The sequence below is a fragment of the Paramormyrops kingsleyae genome, unplaced genomic scaffold (genome assembly GCF_048594095.1).
Source record: "Paramormyrops kingsleyae isolate MSU_618 unplaced genomic scaffold, PKINGS_0.4 ups200, whole genome shotgun sequence".
Taxonomy (NCBI): Eukaryota; Metazoa; Chordata; class Actinopteri; order Osteoglossiformes; family Mormyridae; genus Paramormyrops; species Paramormyrops kingsleyae.
The window spans coordinates 18,507-27,437 of record NW_027326138.1 but is presented as its reverse complement, the minus strand read 5'-3'; positions in this window follow the sequence as shown (position 1 = coordinate 27,437).

The following is an 8,931-nucleotide window of genomic DNA, read 5'->3' as shown; positions in this document are numbered from 1 at the left end:
GCAAAACTGTCATGCATCTGCTGAGTTCAGTTGGTCGGGAGCTCTCCCCTTCAGGACCTTGTGCGGCTGCCCATGCTGGGCTGCAGTAAATACAGGCTGAGCCTCTGAGGCACTGTATTTGGTTAGGCTGAGAAGCTGGGCCCGATTGACCAACTAAGCTGACATTGTGTTAGTTGTCGCGATCCCTGAATCTCTGAACCGAGACCAGACATGGCAGATCCGAAGATCGCCTTATCGGCCGAGGTGAATCCGGTGTGACTCCACCACCCAAAACAAATGAACGTTAAGCATTAGTCAGGAAAGCCCAGAAGTGACCTGAATAACAGAAATGTCATGATTAAAACATTCTAAATAAACCTTTAATTAAATTGGATTTCATCAGGTAGCTTTATATGGGTAAGCAACTGTCCAGGTGGGCTTGGAAGGACCTACACACATTCAGAGCCTTCAGCTGTCCAATTGGATTCCATCGTTGGGCCAGTGGACGGCTCCCTACGGTCTCCTGCAACTTCAGCCTGGACTCCAATGATGGTCAGAGTGAAGTCAGAATTGTAGTTAGATCCACTTTCAGTGAATCGTTCTGGAGCTCCAGTTGCATGGCTTTTTATTACTGCATGATGTGCTGCCGATGCAAAACAAAATTAACTGTATCCTGCAGGTTCTTGTAACAATATCACTGGCAATCTGCTTGATTTCCTCAACTGAGGAAATGGGGTTCCCTACTGGCCAATTGACAGGGCATAAACTTAGAAGAGAAGTTGCAATGTGTGATCTGTTGCTGTTATTGTACAGTATATCTTTTTTAAAAAAGAATGTGTGTGTGTGTATATATATATATACAGTGGAACCTCGGTTCTCGAACTCACTAGAACTCGAATTTCTAGAAAGTCGAACAAACCAGTTTGACCTAGAACTAGAATATCAGAAGTCGAACCGTGAACGCTGACCTAGTATAAATTATACGCGCCAAGAAATAAGTCATACTACAATGCAATTCTTACTTGAATGCCGCCTTCACAGACTGGACGATTAACCAAATAAAGCAGCGCAACATTACAGTAACTAACAATAAATAAACCACTAACTTACGTGTACTATTAGAGCATTTATGTCATTTATTTAAACTTCATTTTACCAGGTAAATTAACTGAAAACCAGTTCTCACTGCTTTACGTGATATTCGGGAGAAATAGCAGATAACGCATCGGAACTGCCTGGGATACAAACGTCATACATGTAACTAAACTCTTCAGCCAATAAGGGCAAAGGTGTGTCGTCACCGAGGCGGTTCGAGTTTGTGCAGCCGGGTGAGAGGTCGCAATGCATCTAACCGTAATGCATTGAGTCAGGATCAGAATGCGTTGCTTTAAGCCAGCGCTGTAAGCAAGTCGAACGCATCCAATGACCGGACTGGGGAAACAAACTGAAACGCGGACTTAATACAGAGGACTAATGACAACTCCAGAAACAGCTGATCACATGGGGATCCCACACGAGGTTAACGAGGGGGCGTGGCACACGGAAGGAGCGAACGATCGGGGCAGGGCAGGGCAGGACAAGGGTAATGTTGAGATGAGATCTTTATCGTTTTGGAAGCCATTAAGAAAATAATGCTCTTTTCATGTTTAAATGCTAAAAAAATAAATAAAAAAAATTAATTGGTTTTCCATTATTTCTTATGGGAAAAATTCGATCAGAACTCGAACTTTTTAGGATTCGATCTGGAGTCCGGAACGGATTAAGTTCGAGAACCGAGGTACCACTGTGTATATACACTCACCTAAAGGATTATTAGGAACACCTGTTCAATTTCTCATTAATGCAATTATCTAATCAACCAATCACATGGCAGTTGCTTCAATGCATTTAGGGGTGTGGTCCTGGTCAAGACAATCTCCTGAACTCCAAACTGAATGTCAGAATGGGAAAGAAAGGTGATTTAAGCAATTTTGAGCGTGGCATGGTTGTTGGTGCCAGACGGGCCGGTCTGAGTATTTCACAATCTGCTCAGTTACTGGGATTTTCACACACAACCATTTCTAGGGTTTACAAAGAATGGTGTGCAAAGGGAAAAACATCCAGTATGCGGCAGTCCTGTGGGCGAAAATGCCTTGTTGATGCTAGAGGTCAGAGGAGAATGGGCCGACTGATTCAAGCTGATAGAAGAGCAACTTTGACTGAAATAACCACTCGTTACAACCGAGGTATGCAGCAAAGCATTTGTGAAGCCACAACACGCACAACCTTGAGGTGGATGGGCTACAACAGCAGAAGACCCCACCGGGTACCACTCATCTCCACTACAAATAGGAAAAAGAGGCTACAATTTGCACGAGCTCACCAAAATTGGACAGTTGAAGACTGGAAAAATGTTGCCTGGTCTGATGAGTCTCAATTTCTGTTGAGACATTCAAATGGAATTTGGCGTAAACCGAATGAGAACATGGATCCATCATGCCTTGTTACCACTGTGCAGGCTGGTGGTGGTGGTGTAATGGTGTGGGGGATGTTTTCTTGGCACACTTTAGGCCCCTTAGTGCCAATTGGGCATCGTTTAAATGCCACGGCCTACCTGAGCATTGTTTCTGACCATGTCCATCCCTTTATGACCACCATGTACCCATCCTCTGATGGCTACTTCCAGCAGGATAATGTCACAAAGCTCGAATCATCTCAAATTGGTTTCTTGAACATGGCAATGAGTTCACTGTACTAAAATGGCCCCCACAGTCACCAGATCTCAACCCAATAGAGCATCTTTGGGATGTGGTGGAACGGGAGCTTCGTGCCCTGGATGTGCATCCCACAAATCTCCATCAACTGCAAAATGCTATCCTATCAATATGGGCCAACATTTCTAAAGAATGCTTTCAGCACCTTGTTGAATCAATGCCATGTAGAATTAAGGCAGTTCTGAAGGCGAAAGGGGGTCAAACACCGTATTAGTATGGTGTTCCTAATAATCCTTTAGGTGAGTGTATACATATATATATATAAATGAGTCAATTTTCATAATCAACTGGTTTTGCTTGACAGATAATGCTAGTTTGGGGAAATTGCTTAAAAGATCCTAAAGTGTTATCAAATTAATAGGGCTAAATTATTATCTTCCCCCTCAGCGGCTCAGTGAGTCCCAGCTGCAGCAGTGCAGTCACTGTGCAGTCTGACTGAGGGAGGTTTTTGTACGGCTCTGCATCACTGTGTGAACACACCACCACTATGGTAACTCTGACAGTAATAATCTCCTGCATCTTCAGCCTGGACTCCACTGATGGTCAGAGTGAAATCAGTACTAGATCCACTGCCAGTGAATCGAGACGGAATCCCAGAGTTACGGGTACTTGCATAATAGATCAAGAGTTTAGGAGCATCTCCAGGTTTCTGCTGGTACCAGGACATGAGGGGGTTATTATTATAAGTACCAACCGGGCTGCTGGTTTTACAGTTTATAGTGACTGTCTGTCCTGAGGAAGCTGATATCAGCTCTGGTGTCTGAGTCACAGTCACTTGTCCTCTGGATTCTGAAAAGAAATAAGAAATAAAAACAAAAAACAGAATGAACTGTTAAAACTAATTCAGACAAGGAAGCTCCAGATGTCTATTTCAAGTATTTAGCAAAATTCATCCAGCAATATGTTGCTAAATCTTCAGGCTTGTTCTGCTTTACCGTGAGTGAGGATGAAGAGCAAGATGCTGAGGCTGATCAAAGTCATGTTTGTTTGGAGTCTGTTGTGATGAAGGGCAGCTGTCAGTCATGAAGTGTTAAACCTCCTGGAATATAAACCCTCCCAGAGCACTGAGGCATGAGCTGAAAATGCAAAGTTCCTTCTGACTGACATCATACCCAGAGCAGAAATAGATCTTTTGCTATTGGAAATGATGGAAACTTCTTCATACACTTGAGAAAAGCAAACCCTTACCTGGTCTATGCACCTTTTTATATACTGACCATCCATGTCCACTGTTCAGGGTTGTTTTATAAACAGACCAGAACTGTAGGTGAAACGGGGTAAGAGACAGTCAAGCAAACTAGATGCGTGAAAAATAAAGGTACAACGTGTCCAGTGATCTTCACTGTAAGTTAACTTCTAAAAGGGTCCCAGTAAGTAACTGTAAGCCATTCAGCCACTTCGACTGTATGACCAGGTGAACGTAACACCTCCAGCAAGGCTTCTCTTCATTATTTAGTCTCAGGTATCGTTAGTCTAATCTAACAAAGACAGGAAGGAGTTTTTAAATCCTTATTATCTCCACATTTCACAAGGCATAATCTCTTTGGCAAAATAAGAATGGACAGTGTGCTGATTAATTATGTTATTAACTTTTATTTTTATGCCCTGTCATGAAAACAAAAACAGCCATGACTCTGCCATTCATTGCTTAGGGCAGGTTTGTGTTGTATTACAAATGTGTGAAATTTATTTTTAAATGTTCTTTTGCTTCCCTCTAGTGGTTGTAGTTGTCAGTAGCTTTACAAGGAATGAGCCCATGATGTGGTTTATGAACTCAGTATGGAGGAACTGTTCAATATAAACCTTTCCAGACCTAAATTAAACGTCTCTCAATGTATCTATGTGTCTTTCTGTTTAATAAACAGGGATGATTTTGTACTTCAAACAAAAAATAGAACTGTGTTTAAATTCAGACAAAAAATCTTTAAAGTTATAGAAAGGTTCAGGATCATGTCTTGACAACAGTGTTATGATGGCATCACTGTGTGCTTGTTAAAATAACCATATTTCTGCAGCATTCAGGAATAAAACACATGGGAGGCTCTGTCACCCAGGGGGCACCAAAGAAACTTTGGATCAGAGTCCAGTGCAAACGTTAAGTGCTGTATAACAATACATACTAAGTCAATATGACATAGTGGACAGAATCTATGACTGACAAAACATTTCTTTATGATTCAACAGAGAGTAAAGTGTTGCATTGGTTAGCACTGTCACCTCAGACCTCTAAGACCAAGGTTCCATGTGTGTGGAGATGGCATGTTCTCCCTGTGTCCTTATGGGGAAACTGACAGTAATAATCTCCTGCATCTTCCGCCTGGACTCCACTGATGGTCAGAGTGAAATCAGTACTGGATCCAGTGCCAGTGAATCGAGACGGAATTCCAGAGTTACAGGTACTTGCATAACTGACCAGGAGTTTAGGAGCTTCTCCAGGCTTCTGTTGGGGTCAGGCTATTTTAGTCAAATCTCCCCCAGCAACATGCACTGGAGTGCAGCAGGAATTATTACTTATATTATTACATATATGATGATGCTGGTTCTACTTTTACATCATATGTTATAATGGAGACAGTGAAAATGAATGCATGCTTATCATGTGGTCAAGTTTCAGCCAATCAGTTGTTATAATGATGTATACACTTATACACATATGAATGTATACATATATGTACTTTATATGCATTATTTATATTATATTTTATACATACATACTTATATGCAAATGTAGTAGATTCTGTAACAGATACTATAAGGTGTGGTTACAAAGTATTTGGCCATTACAGTTTTATAGCTAGATGTACTCGTGATGCACTATGTCAGCATCTAGCTCCATGATTCTCTGAAGCAGAAAAGGCAAGAGCCTTAGAGAACACTCTCAACAGATGTGGAGTAGTCAATACTGTATGGTGTAATAATGCACTGTTATACCGTATCTATACGTTATACGGGTTTGTGTCACACTAGTTGTTCTTTTGCTCCCTCTAGTGGTAGCATGTGGCATGTGTATAGTGATTTTGAGGTGTTGATCCATGCTTTTATTTCCTCGCGCCTGGACTGCGCTGTCTTATCTGCAGCTGGTGCAAAATGCTGCCGCACGCCTACTAACCAAATCCAAAAAATCACGCCACGTCACTCCGATTTTACCATCGTTATACTGGTTGCCACTGAAACTTACAATTAAGTACAATTTAACAAACAACTGTTTGTTTTTAAAGTGCTGAACCTCATACATCCATACTGTCCACCGAGAGCCCTGAGGTCATGTGATCAGCCGCTGCTCTTCATACCAACCAGCTGTTTGAGGAGGAAAGTCAACCGCGTTTTCTTTGTGGCCGGGCCCAAGTTGTGGAACAACCAACCTCTCCATGTCCGATCTGCCCCCACCATTGAATGTTTTAAGTCGAGGCTAAAAACTCACTTATTTGCTGAGGTTTTATAGATAAATGTGCTGTGTGTTTTATTACAAAAGTGTAATGTTTGTTTTACTATATTTTACATTTGACTTTGTTTTATTTGTTTTATGTAATTTGCTTCCCCCCCCCTCGCTTTTCATGCTTATTGTTTTTGTTGATGTAAAGCACTTTGTTCAGTCACTGGTTGTTTTTAATTGTGCTGTATAAATAAAATGACTTGACTTGATGACTCTTTTCTCCTAAATTGCATATTTCAACATGTTATCATCTTTACATGTCATGTTCCAAGAAACTTATACTTAAAAGCAAATGTTATTACTCTAGTAATAGGTTGTGTTTACACTCTCTAGTACACTACTATCACGTCTGACAGATTAGTAACTAAAGGTGCATCAGGATTAAAAAGTAATAATGGGGATGTATTACTGTATGAAACGCTTTGGCACTTTGCACCTTTGGCTGGTACCCTATAGGCAGACAGAATAATAGGTTCTGTGTGCACCAGACACATGTGGTAACATGTAATGAGGTAATAAGGGAAGCAGGATGCAGGTTTTTTGCCCCCCAAGTGCAAACAACAAACTATGTCTATGGTTCTCTGGCCCTGGGTAAGATTACTTTGGATCCCCTCTGCACCAATAATTATTAATGTTATATCAATCAGTAAACCCTCTGAGAACTGGGCCACTGCTCCTGATTACTCTGTTTCTCATTTGATAATGTTGACATTTCTATTCTTCAGCTTAAAATGGCACCAATTCCATTTGCAGCAGACAGGGGGCAGTAGACCATGAAGCCGGTGGATGGAGACCTATGGGTCTCAGTAAAGTCACTGTAAGCTCTGGAGAGAATACAAATAAAATAAGCTGATCAGATGACACTGTCACTGTTACTAACCACCTGATAAATAAACATCAGTGTATCTGTGCTGCATCTCTCGAAACAAACACTCTTACTTTCTCCTTGAGCCTTGTCACACTTGTCCTCCATTGGTGGTCAGGTGCCTGAACCTGTACTGTCTGATCTTACTCTGAGCCTGTGGTACTGAGCTCTGAATCTTATGTAATTTGTCATTGCTCTTAGATCATAGGGCTCAGAGCTTGAGCTGTGTGCCTGTGTGTCTTGCTGTAGCTTAGCTTGTGTTATTCTTGGGTGTTTGTCTTGCTAAGTCGGCATCAAGGGCATCACTAGGGCTCCATAGCCCCCCCCCCCCCCAGTATATGTACACTAATTAGTTTGAATGGTGTGCTATAACTCCATTTCATTATCCCTTAGTAAAGGCTTAGCCCCCCTTATCATAAATCTCTAGTGACTCTCTTGGTTGGTGCCCCCTCAGAAGATGGCGACCTAGTCGGTTGCCTATGTTGCTTAATGGGTTGGATCCGCACTGGTTGCCAGCATGGTCATTAGCTTAGTGGTTTGTGTACCAGCCTCTTGTTTCCAAGTTTGTGGTTCTTGATGACCAGTGTCCTGCGTTGAATTCCTGGTCCTGGTTAGCCTATGTCTCGTTCCTCGGTTCATGGTCCTGATTAGCTAAATTTCCACAGCCGGTGTGCTTGGAAACTAGTGTCTTGTTCTTAGGTTTGCCGTGAGCATGCTGGTTTTGTGTTTCAGCCCCACTTCCTGTTTCCTGGCATGCAGACTGCTTCTACAAACATTTGCAAAATAATGGGTCGCTCTCAGGAGCTCAGTGAATTCAAGCGTGGTACCGTGATAGGATGTCACCACTGCAATAAGTTTGTTCATGAAATTTCCTGGCTACTAAATATTCCACGGTCAAATGTTAGTGTCATTATAACAAAGTGGAAGCAACTGGGAAAAACAGCAACTCAGCCACGTAGTGGTAGGCCACGTAAAATCACAGTGAGTTCAAAGCTTGCTGAGGTGCACAGTGTGCAGAAGTCGCCAACTGTCCCCAGAGTCAATAGCTACAGACCTCCAAACTTAGTGTGGCCTTCAGATTAGCTCGAGAGCAGTGCGTAGAGAACTTCCTGGAATGGGTTCCCATGGTCGAGCAGCTGCATCCAAGTCTTAGGTCACCAACTGCAATGCAAAGCGTTAGATGCAGTGGAGTAAAGCACGCCACCACTGGACCATAGAGCAGTGGAGACGTGTTCTCTGCAGTGACGAATCACACTTCTCTGTCTGGCTATCTGATGGACATGTCTGGCGGTTGTCAGGAGAACGGTATTTGCCTGACTGCACTGTGCCAAGTGTAAAGTTTGGTGGAGGGGGGATTATGGTGTGGGGTTGTTTTTCAGGGGCTGTGCTTGGCCCCTTAGTTCCAGTTGATCAAGGCCAGAGATAATGCTTTCCCATGTAACTTCCTTCAATGGCCAGTAGAGGGACACATTGCTGTCGTGAATGTTGCACTGAGATCAGGAGGAACGTTTTTTTTGTTTCCCTGTGTGCTGTAGGCCTGCATGGCTGATACATAAAGCTTTACTGAACTCTACATAAGAACTGCAACAGTATTTAAGCAAAAACTATTAATACTAATGTCAGGATTTCTTGCAATTTGTAAACTGTTCAGACAGTTGCAGAGATTATTTCTTAATAAAATATATCATTAAAAATTATTCTGCAAAGGGGATGATTTTCTGCACTCAGAGATCAGAAAATGTGTCATTACTCATGCAGAATAAACAATTGTTCATGTAGTATAATGTACAAAGTACTGATGTAGCCAGTGAGTAGCTGACATTTCTGCTTCCTGCCCCCTGATCAGAAATGGGGTCAGTCCCTCCCCCTCACAGCTGCCCCAGTCCAGCCTGTTTTAAGAC